Raw genomic sequence first — 10096 nt, 5'->3', positions numbered from 1 at the left:
TGACTTAGCCTCCTGAGTTACTGGGATTACAGGCATGTGCCATTGCACGTGGCTGTATGTCCACCTTCTCAAAGGAAATTCTTTCTTCATCCTTATCTCCTTCTATTTTCTCCATCATCTCTTTGAGACCCAGTCTGAGAGATCCCCTCTCTATATTGAAGGCATTCCCATAACCAAGACCCTGAGCACTTTCCTTCCTCCCTTCTATACCTGATAGTCTTAGGAGCCCAACCTAACTGCCCTATTCCCTTGGGCCCCAAGGACAAGAGACCCAAAGGGAAGAAGCAGACATCTATTCACCCATTCAGGGTAGAATGTTCACTGGAGAGAAAGATAGAGTCACAGTGAGGCCTGAGCAAAAAGCAGGAAGGGGTCACTTGAATCATCCTATCCTGCGCCAACAGGTACCCAAGAAGGACATATTTGAGAGGGTGAGGGGCCAGATAAGATAGAGAAAGTTTATTACAGACCTCAAGATAAATTTAGACTTCAGTTCTGACAAGATAGAAAAGAGAAAAAAATCTACCTAGATTTCACCCTGAACCCTAAAGAGGAGGGAAAGAGGAAGATTCAGCAAGGAGGGTTAGCTAGGTGCTTCTGCTGCACACAAAACACAGGGGTGCAGACCTGGACTCCAGCCCTTCCTGACTCCAAGCCCAGACCCACCTACAGCTGTACTGTGAATCCAGGGGCTAGTCACTTATTCAGAGGACAGGTACAATACATGGGAGAGTGGCAAGAGGTGGCCACTCCTTCCATGGAATCACACAGTATTGGGTACATAGAATCCATCCACCTAAAAGGGAGTGGGATGGGGAGGAGGCATAAGTGTACCTCACAACTGGTTTCATTGCTAATGTCTGGTCCAGAAAGGGGCTGTGTCCCCAGCTCATCTCATCTTGGGGAATGTACTGGGCAAAAAGAGAGAGGCTTGTATATATCACAATGAAAGTGGAGCTGGGGACCTGTGTGGAACTGAGGCACCTAGGAGGGTCCTGGGTGCCCATTTTAAACCCCAGAAGGATGTACAATAGAGAATGTGTGTATATGTGCTCGTGTCTGTAACATATGTGGGTGCATGCATGGGATTTCACGTGTGCATTCATTTGTCTCATAGCTCAGGTACCCACAGTGTGGGACTGCCAGGACAATAACCTGTTTAATAGGACTAACACAGAGCTCCTAATGAGAGGAGTCAGTTCAAAGACTGATGAAAGATGTAAGGCTGGAATCCAACACTTGACTGTAATCTGGAGCACTCATTGACTAGCCATGAACTGCTGAACATGAAGAACTAAAGAAGGGAACTATTGAGTTGGCCATAGGGGACAATAGAGAGTACAGCTGACCCATGTCTCTGAGGGGCTTTGAAAAAGGAAAAATAGCCAAACAGGGCACACAGGGAGGAGTGTGGAGTAAGTACAAAGGATCTAGGGGTTAAGAAGTCCTTTCAGTGAGTGCTACAGAGAGGGACTATGGAGCCCAAGGCAGTGTCCCTGGGGAGGTAGGCACAGGATGGACATGGAAGGAAGAGCAAGTGGCTCGAGGCTACAAGAACTGGGATTACAGGTGGGGGACAGGAGACAAAAAAGGGATGGCCTCAGTGATGGGGGCTTAGACCTGAGATAGAAGGACATTTGAGGATAGAGTAATCTTCAGACTGTCCCAGGGAAGGGAGCTCACACATTCTCCTGGAGGCCTTGGGGATCCAAGGAGAGACTGATCTCGGGAGTGGGGAGGTGAACAAGTCTGCACAAGAGGAGCAAGCACAGGGTGGATAGGTGAAAATATGCAGACTGGGTTCCTGCTGAGGGCCATTTCCTTGCTGTAGAAAATCCTATGGATCTGCCAGGGTAATATCAGGAGCCTTTCCTGGCCATTTTATCTCAAGGTCTAATTGTGTACACCTGAGGGGATGGTCAAAGTTAAGATGGGAAGTGTGTAAACTAAAATAAGCAGGACCATGTTTTCTGGTTGAAAAGGAGGATGTTTATTGAGGATTTTCTGGGTTGAGGGAGAGGGCTGGGATGGTAGGGTTGGAAGGAGAGAAGCTTCCCTGGGGTTTTCAGCTCCAGGGTGGAGTGAGGGTCTGGGACCTAGGAACACTGTGAAGGGGACACACTCTTGTCCACGGTACTCCCCTCACGAGTGACCTGGCAGGTGTATGAATTATGAGATTTTGACTTATCTGCTGTCACAGGTAGCTGCTGGCCATGTACTTATTGTTGGTCTGTTTGGAGGGCTGAGTGTTCTGCACACCCTGGGTGACCTTGGTGCCATCTCTCTTCCAGTCCACAGTCACGACACCTGGGTAGAAGTCGTTGATCAGACACACCAGTGTGGCCTTGTTGCTCTGGAGCTCCTCAGAGGATGGTGGGAACAGGGTGAGCTAGGTCCCAGCCTTGGGCTGACCTGCAAGATGGACCAGGAAAAAGGGATCAGTGTTCTGGTGTCCACCTGGGGAGCCCCTACACTCAGTGTGTGAGGAGGGTCTTCTTGTTGCGGGACTGTGTTTTGGAGTATGTGTCTTGTAGAGGTTGGGTTGAGGAATTCCTTAAACTATTCCCCATGTTTCCAGGCTTTAAACAACCCAAGACACCTGTGTATCACCTTACCTGGCACCTCTTAGACCATAGCCTTTCACATAGATATGTCACCCTTGCCTTTCTGTCTTGATTCCTCCTTTATCTGTCTGGCCCATCTGTCATCTCTTTCTGTCCTCTGAGCTCTCTGGGATTCCAGTGTATTCCGTTATGGGTCAGTTTTGACCTGATTCCTTGGCTCTGAGGGCCAGTGTTTTTACTAAGGAGCCCATTTTCACACTTATGAGTCTCCTCTTGAGTCTCTGCCATGGGTAAGGGTCTTTGTTCCTAAAAGTCTGTCTCTCTGGCATGGCCTCAAGGTTAGGGTCTTTGTTTATAGGCCAGGTACAGGTTTTCTGCACTGGGAACTATTTTCTATGAGTTCAGGATCTCATACTTCTGAGGAGCTCACTTTGCCATATCATGTCCTTCAGTGAATATGTACCCAGCATCATATATACAGTCTTCTCCTCCTTTCTTTCTCTTGACTAAGTTTCATAAGTCCAAATGTGGCTCTGGGCCCTTTACCTAGAAAACCATGGAGGCTTAATGATCCCTTCTAACTCCTACTTTTATGGTTCTGTATTCTGTATTCCCAGCCTTAGATGTTCCAATTCTTTCCTAATTCAGCTAACATCAGCTCCTCATAGCACCTGGTCCCTCTTCCCCATAAGATAGTGCCTCATGCATATGTTCACACAGCTCATCAGATAGGGCTTAGGCCAATGGAAGACAAAACAACAGAGCACATCTTAGGAAAAAATATGCCACAAACAGAAAGACAGCTGAGTATCCAAAGGTTATCCTGTCCAGTTCCTTTCCTCTGATGTCAGAGTTGAAGGGTGGTGAGTACTACTTGAGTTTTGCTGGGGTCTGAACAGGAAAGGAAAGTTCAGTGCCTCAGGGCTGAAAACCATGGAGAATGTTTAACCCAAGACTGAGACAAGACACAGAAGAACACAACCTAGGGGAAACTCTTACAATCCTCATGGATAACAATGAAACAGGAATAAGGAATCACTCACCCAGGACTGTCAGCTGGGTCCCTCCTCCGAACACAAAACACTGTGACACAGATTGTGCAAAAACTCTTTCCTACTTTACCCCTACCCCCTTAGACCCAGCTGCAGCTGTGCTGGAGGCAGCCTCTGATAGACCTGGCACCTTCATGAGAAGAAGGTGAAAATCATTGAAAGATGACCAGTACATAGTGTCATTCTTGGAAGGTGCCACCTGTCCTGAGCAAAAGCCTCACCAAGAGATCACCCCAATGTATTTCTCTTCACTATGGAAGAATCACTTGTTAGAAAAAGGAGAAATATAGGAAGTGCCCATTTCATGATCACATATTGCCCTCGACCCTCATTGCAGCCTCTGCCCACAGGACCCCTCTGGGCTGCCTACCTCATGTGGAAGTGACAGTCCCTGGGTCTGGATCCCAAGGAGTCCAGTAAATTGAGGGTTTCCATGGAATTGGGACTTAGCCTGGGACTGTGACTTTTAAAGTGTCACACTGTTATCTGAAGTTCTTGGGGGATGTGTCAGTCCTGGGACATCTCCTGTCCCAACAGTCCCTGTTATCTCTGCCTAACAGGATGTCTTCCCTGGGTATCTTCTGTTGGGTCTCTCCTCCAGTTGTATGATGGAGAGTGGACACATTTAGTCTTGTGAGTCCTTCACCCCACCCTGGCCAGGCATCCTAACTATAGTGGGGCAGCAGGAGAAGGGACCCAACAACTGGATTCACCTTTCTACACAAAGTTCTTTCTCCATCCTTGTCTCCTTTCATTTTTTTTTAAATTTTTTATTGTTGGCTGTTCAAAACATTACATAATTCTTGATATATCATATTTCACACTTTGATTCAAGTGGGTTATGAGCTCCCATTTTTACCCCAAATACAGATTGCAGAATCACATCAGTTACACATCCATTGATTTACATATTGCCATACTAGTGTCTGTTGTGTTCTGCTGCCTTTCCTATCCTCTACTATCCCCCCTCCCCAGTTGAAAATCTAGAAGTCATCCTGCACTCACTAAAAACTTTCCTAGTCTTCTATACCCATGTTTCCTCATGCTGCTGCCCTCATTCAGGCTCTCATTATTTCCCTTCTAGCATTTTGGAAATATCTAACTTTTTTTTAACCTTATCTTGATCATTTTCTTCTTCCACTCTGCCACTAATGTGTAACTTGAATAAAAATCTGAATGGTGAGGCCACTAAGGTTACAATCCTCTAGGGCAGGGGTGGGTGCGCACTGTTATAAGCACTGTCTGCTATTGTTATATGCCTCTAGGAGTAAGAACCAATGCTGGACTGGAAACATTTCATCTGTCAGCCAGATACAAAAGGCCTTCATGACCTTGGATATCTTATCTTCTGTCACTTCTGCTTCCGACATTACAATAAATGACCATAAACTATTTGTACTTCCTCTTATTCTCATACTGTGGCATACTATTCCTTGGTTTTGTGCCTTGGCCTGTAGGAATTCCTCCCTCAGAAACGTGCTGGAAATACAAACTGCCAAAAGCATTGTTCCTACTGCGTACATGTTATTTTATTCCTCATTTTGGTAGGTGTTGACTCTTGAACTGCTCAGATCATGACTGATGCTTCCTTTGCTCCCTCTCTCTTTTCCTTCTGGTTTTCCTCCTCACACCCAAGTGCAAGTCCCCTCATAATCAGGATGGTGTAGTCTCAGAGCTTTTTGGAAATGCCAGGTCTTGCTGGTTCAATCATGCTTTGAAGTTCTCTCCTTGAGCTGTGTTACACTTGAACCTGCGCCACTCATGGTAGCAATAGGTAATGGTGGCCAGGTACATGTGCAAGCAAGGAGGGCTTTTGCAAATTGGACCTCAGTTTGATCCTCCCCATATCCTGTTGGGTAAGCCAGGAGCTATTACTTCACCCCTTTACAGAGCTGAAATGGAGGATTTTTTTTTTCTAAATTCATCGACATGTTTTACAGGTGTATACTTGACTCTATAGACTGTGTGTTGATATCTCAAGTCCTGTAACCTGATTTAGTGATGGTTGGCTACTTCTTATTAAAGGGGCTTGGGTGTGATCTGTTTTTGTTTTTAGAAGCTCAAAGGGAAATCCATAATATGAACAAAATTTATTTCAGAATATTTGTACACTGTGGCTTAAGAGCCTAATCACCTTGGAATATTCCAGGCCCCCTACTCCCCTTGTTTAATATGTCTTCATTTTTTGGTCAGTTTGATCCTTGACACATCTGTAAAAGAGAAGGGAAGGAAGAAGAGAGGGAAATTTTGCATGATTGGTTTTGGATATTGATTTCTGAGGCCTGTACTATAAGTCACTGAAATTATTTGATTAAGTCTTAAAGATTCAAATACAGTGTGGTTGGGCCTAATAATAATACTAAAAACAGTTCCTTTCAGTGAGGGAGAAGGGAGAAGCTTCTGAGTTCCTCAATGAAGTGTCCATGCACATTCACTCCTGTCGGACTGTGGTATTTCCCACTTCCTGCATCCCATCTAGCAAGGATCCAAGCCTAATAGGCTAATTTCTAAGACCATGGGTCTCTTTGGAAAGATCCTGTTCTTCTTGAGGTTTAACACTGAAAGAAATCAGAAACAACAAATGACTGTATTTGCATTCTCTCACTTTTTAATGAATTCATGCAGCTCCAGCAAATATATGAGAATTAGGAATATTCTCTTCTTTATGGAAGGAAAAAAAGATCATTCTATTTAAAATATATCTGCGCATTGCTAGTATTTAATCAAGCTCTGGATTTGAGCTCAATTAGAGCTTTGATAAAAGTAAGGAGAAAGGAAACGTGAAAGAATGCTCTGCCATTCATGAGGGGCCTGTGTGTGTTTTTCGTTTCGAACTAAATGAATAATGGGACCATGCATTTTCCATGTTGGTATTTTCCGCCCTGAGAATAATTCCCTTCCTGGCTTCTCAATGAATAATGCATTATTTCTGAAACCCAAGAGGCATTCCTTTGATTTTTCCTTTATGTTTAGCTTTCTGAGTGATTTTCAATAAAGGAAATTCAAGGACTTGGAATGAATGCTTGATTAACATTTTTATTGAAGTTCAAGAGCTCTTTGGCTATTATCTCCTGATATTTGGAATATTATTTTTTTCTAAGGAAAGTCTAAGGTATCGTATTTATTAGAAAATGAAGCACCTTGGACCGTCTTCAAAGTGAACAGCAGTTTAAAACCAATACACATTTGTGTTGCAGAACAAAGAGCTTTGTGGGGGTACTTTTCTCCTTGCTTCATTTTCAGTTCCCTGCTGAAAAGGTTCAAAAGAGAAAGCTCACATTCAAAACTGGGCTGTTTAGAGACTAAATCTCATTTGTTTACATTCTGGGATATTCATAACTTGAGGCTAGTCCAAATCCAAGACTTCAGCCCAAGTATGCCTGCATCCACCAAGGCCAGCACACTGAAGTCTAAAGATTCCATTGCACTTCTGGGTCATGCTGTTCCCCATCTGCTCATTAGGCAGCCTGATTGTCCATATGGAGCCTATTAGGTGAGGTGTAATGGGACACGATGGTATCCACTAGTCACATTAGCTCACGTCGTTTCAATCAAGGATCCCCTGGAGATCCTGAGGTAACCTGATGGTACATTTTAATGATATTTCTCAGCTTCCATTTTCCTTGTGATTTAAATGATTAGTGACTTCAGAAACAAAATGGAACTAAAAATGGAATTAAAAATATATTCTACATTTCCATTCCCTTTAGGATTATAGTAAAATCTTAATTCAGAATAATTGGGGAAAGAAAGAGAACAAAGTTGATCAGTTGAAACATAGAATTTGGTTTAAAATATTTAATTCTATTAGTTTCAAGAAATGGAAAAATAAGGTAGTATTTTCTAGAACATGGACTCTGGAGCCATCCTCTAGGAGCAGAAAGGCTGGAATTTGTCTCCTGTCTGCCACTTTCCAGTCCTATAGCCTTGAGCANGGGGGGCGGCTCTGCCCCTCAGCAGGCCGCTGGGCCTGCTCTGTGGGTGGTCACAGTTCCCTCTACCTTGCCAGCGCAGGCGGAGGGGGCGGCTCTGCCTCTCAGCAGGCCGCTGCTCCTCTTCTGCCGGTGGGTCGCAGGCCCGCCTACCTTGCAGGAGTGGTTGGAAGCTCTGTCCCGCCGCGGGCCACTGGGCCTTTTCTGTCGGTGGTCACAGTTCCGCCTACCTGGCAGGCGCGGGGGGTGGGGGGCGGCTCTACCCCTCAGCAGGCCGCTGAGCCTGCTCTGTGGATGGTCACAGTTCCCTCTACCTTGCCGGCGCAGGGGGAGGGGCCTTGTCTCCTTTCAATTTCCTTCTCCATCATCCCAAATCCACAGTCTAATTCTCTCCTTAATGGGTGGAAGCAGCCATAGCTGGGACCATGGAGCATAGACCCTGGGAGGCCAAGCACTTCCCCTCCCCTTTTAAAGATCCCATAACCCTAGAGCTTTAGCCTGAGACACGTGTGTCTCTGAACACACAAGTTCAGATCTCTGGTTCAGAGATCTCAGCAAATGGAGGGGGTGGATATTCCGAAGTTCAGACGAGAAAACTCTGTAAAGGTTAAATTCAAGTTTTGCTCTCCTGTTAAGTTTAAGTTTTGCTTTTCTGTAAGTTTAAGTTCTGTTTTCCTGGAACCCAAAACTTATGTTAAAAACAGTTACTTATGTCAAAATGTACCCTGACCCAACACCCCCTGACAAAACGCATGATTATTCTGTAATGGTTATTTTGTAACAATCCCACCCTCGCACCCTAACTGCCATATGAACTTCCCTGTTTAAACACTGCATAAAAACTCTGCTTAAGCTGTGCTCAGAGCTCCAGCTTCTCTCAGGAGAACTCTGAGCCCCAGCATGCTGGTCCAGTAAACCCCTTTGCTTTTGCATGAGACAGTCTCTTGGTGGTCCTTTCCTCCGACGTTTGCCCGACCCTAACAACTCCATGAGAGTGTTCTTTGGACAGAGAGAGTTCCCAGCAGGGTACAGGAAAGGGTCATTTCTATCCTGCCCCCACAAGTAACTAAGACTAGGGGATGATTTGGAAAAAATGAGTAAGCAGATGAGGAGGGGCAAAAATGACAGATTCCTGCACAGATTGAAATCTCAGCTCCAGAAAGGCTAGAAAAGAGAGAATCCACCAAATGGGAGAGGAAGGGGAAACTCACCAAGGACGGTCAACTTGGTCCCGCTGCCGAACACAGAACACTGTGAAACACATCTGTACATAAACCCCTTTTTGCACCATGGCCCAGACCCCCCTGCAGCTGCACCAGAGGCCCAGGGTTCAGCCTTTTTTTCACAGGGGTTACTCAGGCCATGGGTGGGTGAGATTTGGTCGCTTTTGATTGACCTGGAACATCACCTCTTTGGAGGCTTGGAATATGACCATTTTGAGTCATGGCAAGGATTTAATTTAATTTCATGTATATATTTTTATTATGATATGAAAACATGAAAGTGTAGAAAACCGTCAAAAATTAATGGTAATTATATGAGGTGATGGGGTTCTGGATAACTTTCTCCTCATCTTTATAATTTTTTTGTAATTTCCCAAAACAATATGAATATGTTAAAATTACTGATTGGATGAATATATATATATATATATATATATATATATATAGAGAGAGAGAGAGAGAGAGAGAGAGAGAGAGATATTGATATATATAGATAAATATAGATATTTGATGACTCAAATGCACCCATTTTTTATGATCTATTGTTCTCTCCTAAATCTTCAGAGAATACTCAAAATTATGTCCTAGGAATATACTGAACAAACACCCATCATGTAATATTCTAATAATAATAATAATAATATTCTAATGATACAACATTCTAATAGCAATATAAATCTTATGAATGATGATCCTAATTTAAGGGAAATATATGGCAGCCATTTTAAGGATGTAACTAGAAGGTAATATTTAACACTGATTATTTCTGCTATTTTTGATTTCTGTGTGTGAAATCAGTGTTCCCAGCTAATGGTATTGCGGGGAAGAAGCTGGGTGGCCTGGGTGGGCTGGTGTTGAGTATGTCAGGAACAGGAGGAGGAGGAAGATTAGGAGGAACAGCAAGTGGGAAGCAACATATTTCCTATATAGAGATGATGGCGCTCTGAACTCTGTGTGCAACTGGGACTTATGAGGAGGCTCTTGTATACCCCCACATTCTCAGCCAGGAGGTAGTGACAGATGAGGAGGAATGGCAAAGATTACAGATTCCTGCACTGACAGGGATGAAAGTATGAATGGGAATTTGGGGGTTGGATAGAGAATCACATTTCCCATCAAGGTCCCAGGTCCTGCTGCAGGTTCCTGAGCTCCATCCATTGACTTACCCTTGGTTGGGTTGTACTGAAGGTGCATTGTTTGTTTCTTGTTTCTGTGAGTGGCCACTCCTTGAATTGCAGGGTACTTCTTCAGAACTGGAATGGCCCAGATTCCTGGGTGTGGTCGGTAGATTTCCCTTGCTTCCAATAGAGTTTATTCCATGAGCT

General features: G+C 44.3%; 1 pseudogene; it reads right to left on the bottom strand.

Moving 5' to 3' along the window:
• Positions 1-1971: 1971 nt before the first annotated feature.
• On the bottom strand, positions 1972-8839 carry LOC107154642 (annotated as a pseudogene).
• Positions 8840-10096: the final 1257 nt, after the last annotated feature.

The sequence above is a fragment of the Marmota marmota genome, unplaced genomic scaffold, assembly GCF_001458135.2.
Source record: "Marmota marmota marmota unplaced genomic scaffold, marMar, whole genome shotgun sequence".
In the NCBI taxonomy this organism is placed as follows: Eukaryota; Metazoa; Chordata; class Mammalia; order Rodentia; family Sciuridae; genus Marmota; species Marmota marmota.
The sequence above is the reverse complement of the archived record's forward strand: the minus strand, read 5'-3'. Positions and strand labels throughout refer to the sequence as shown.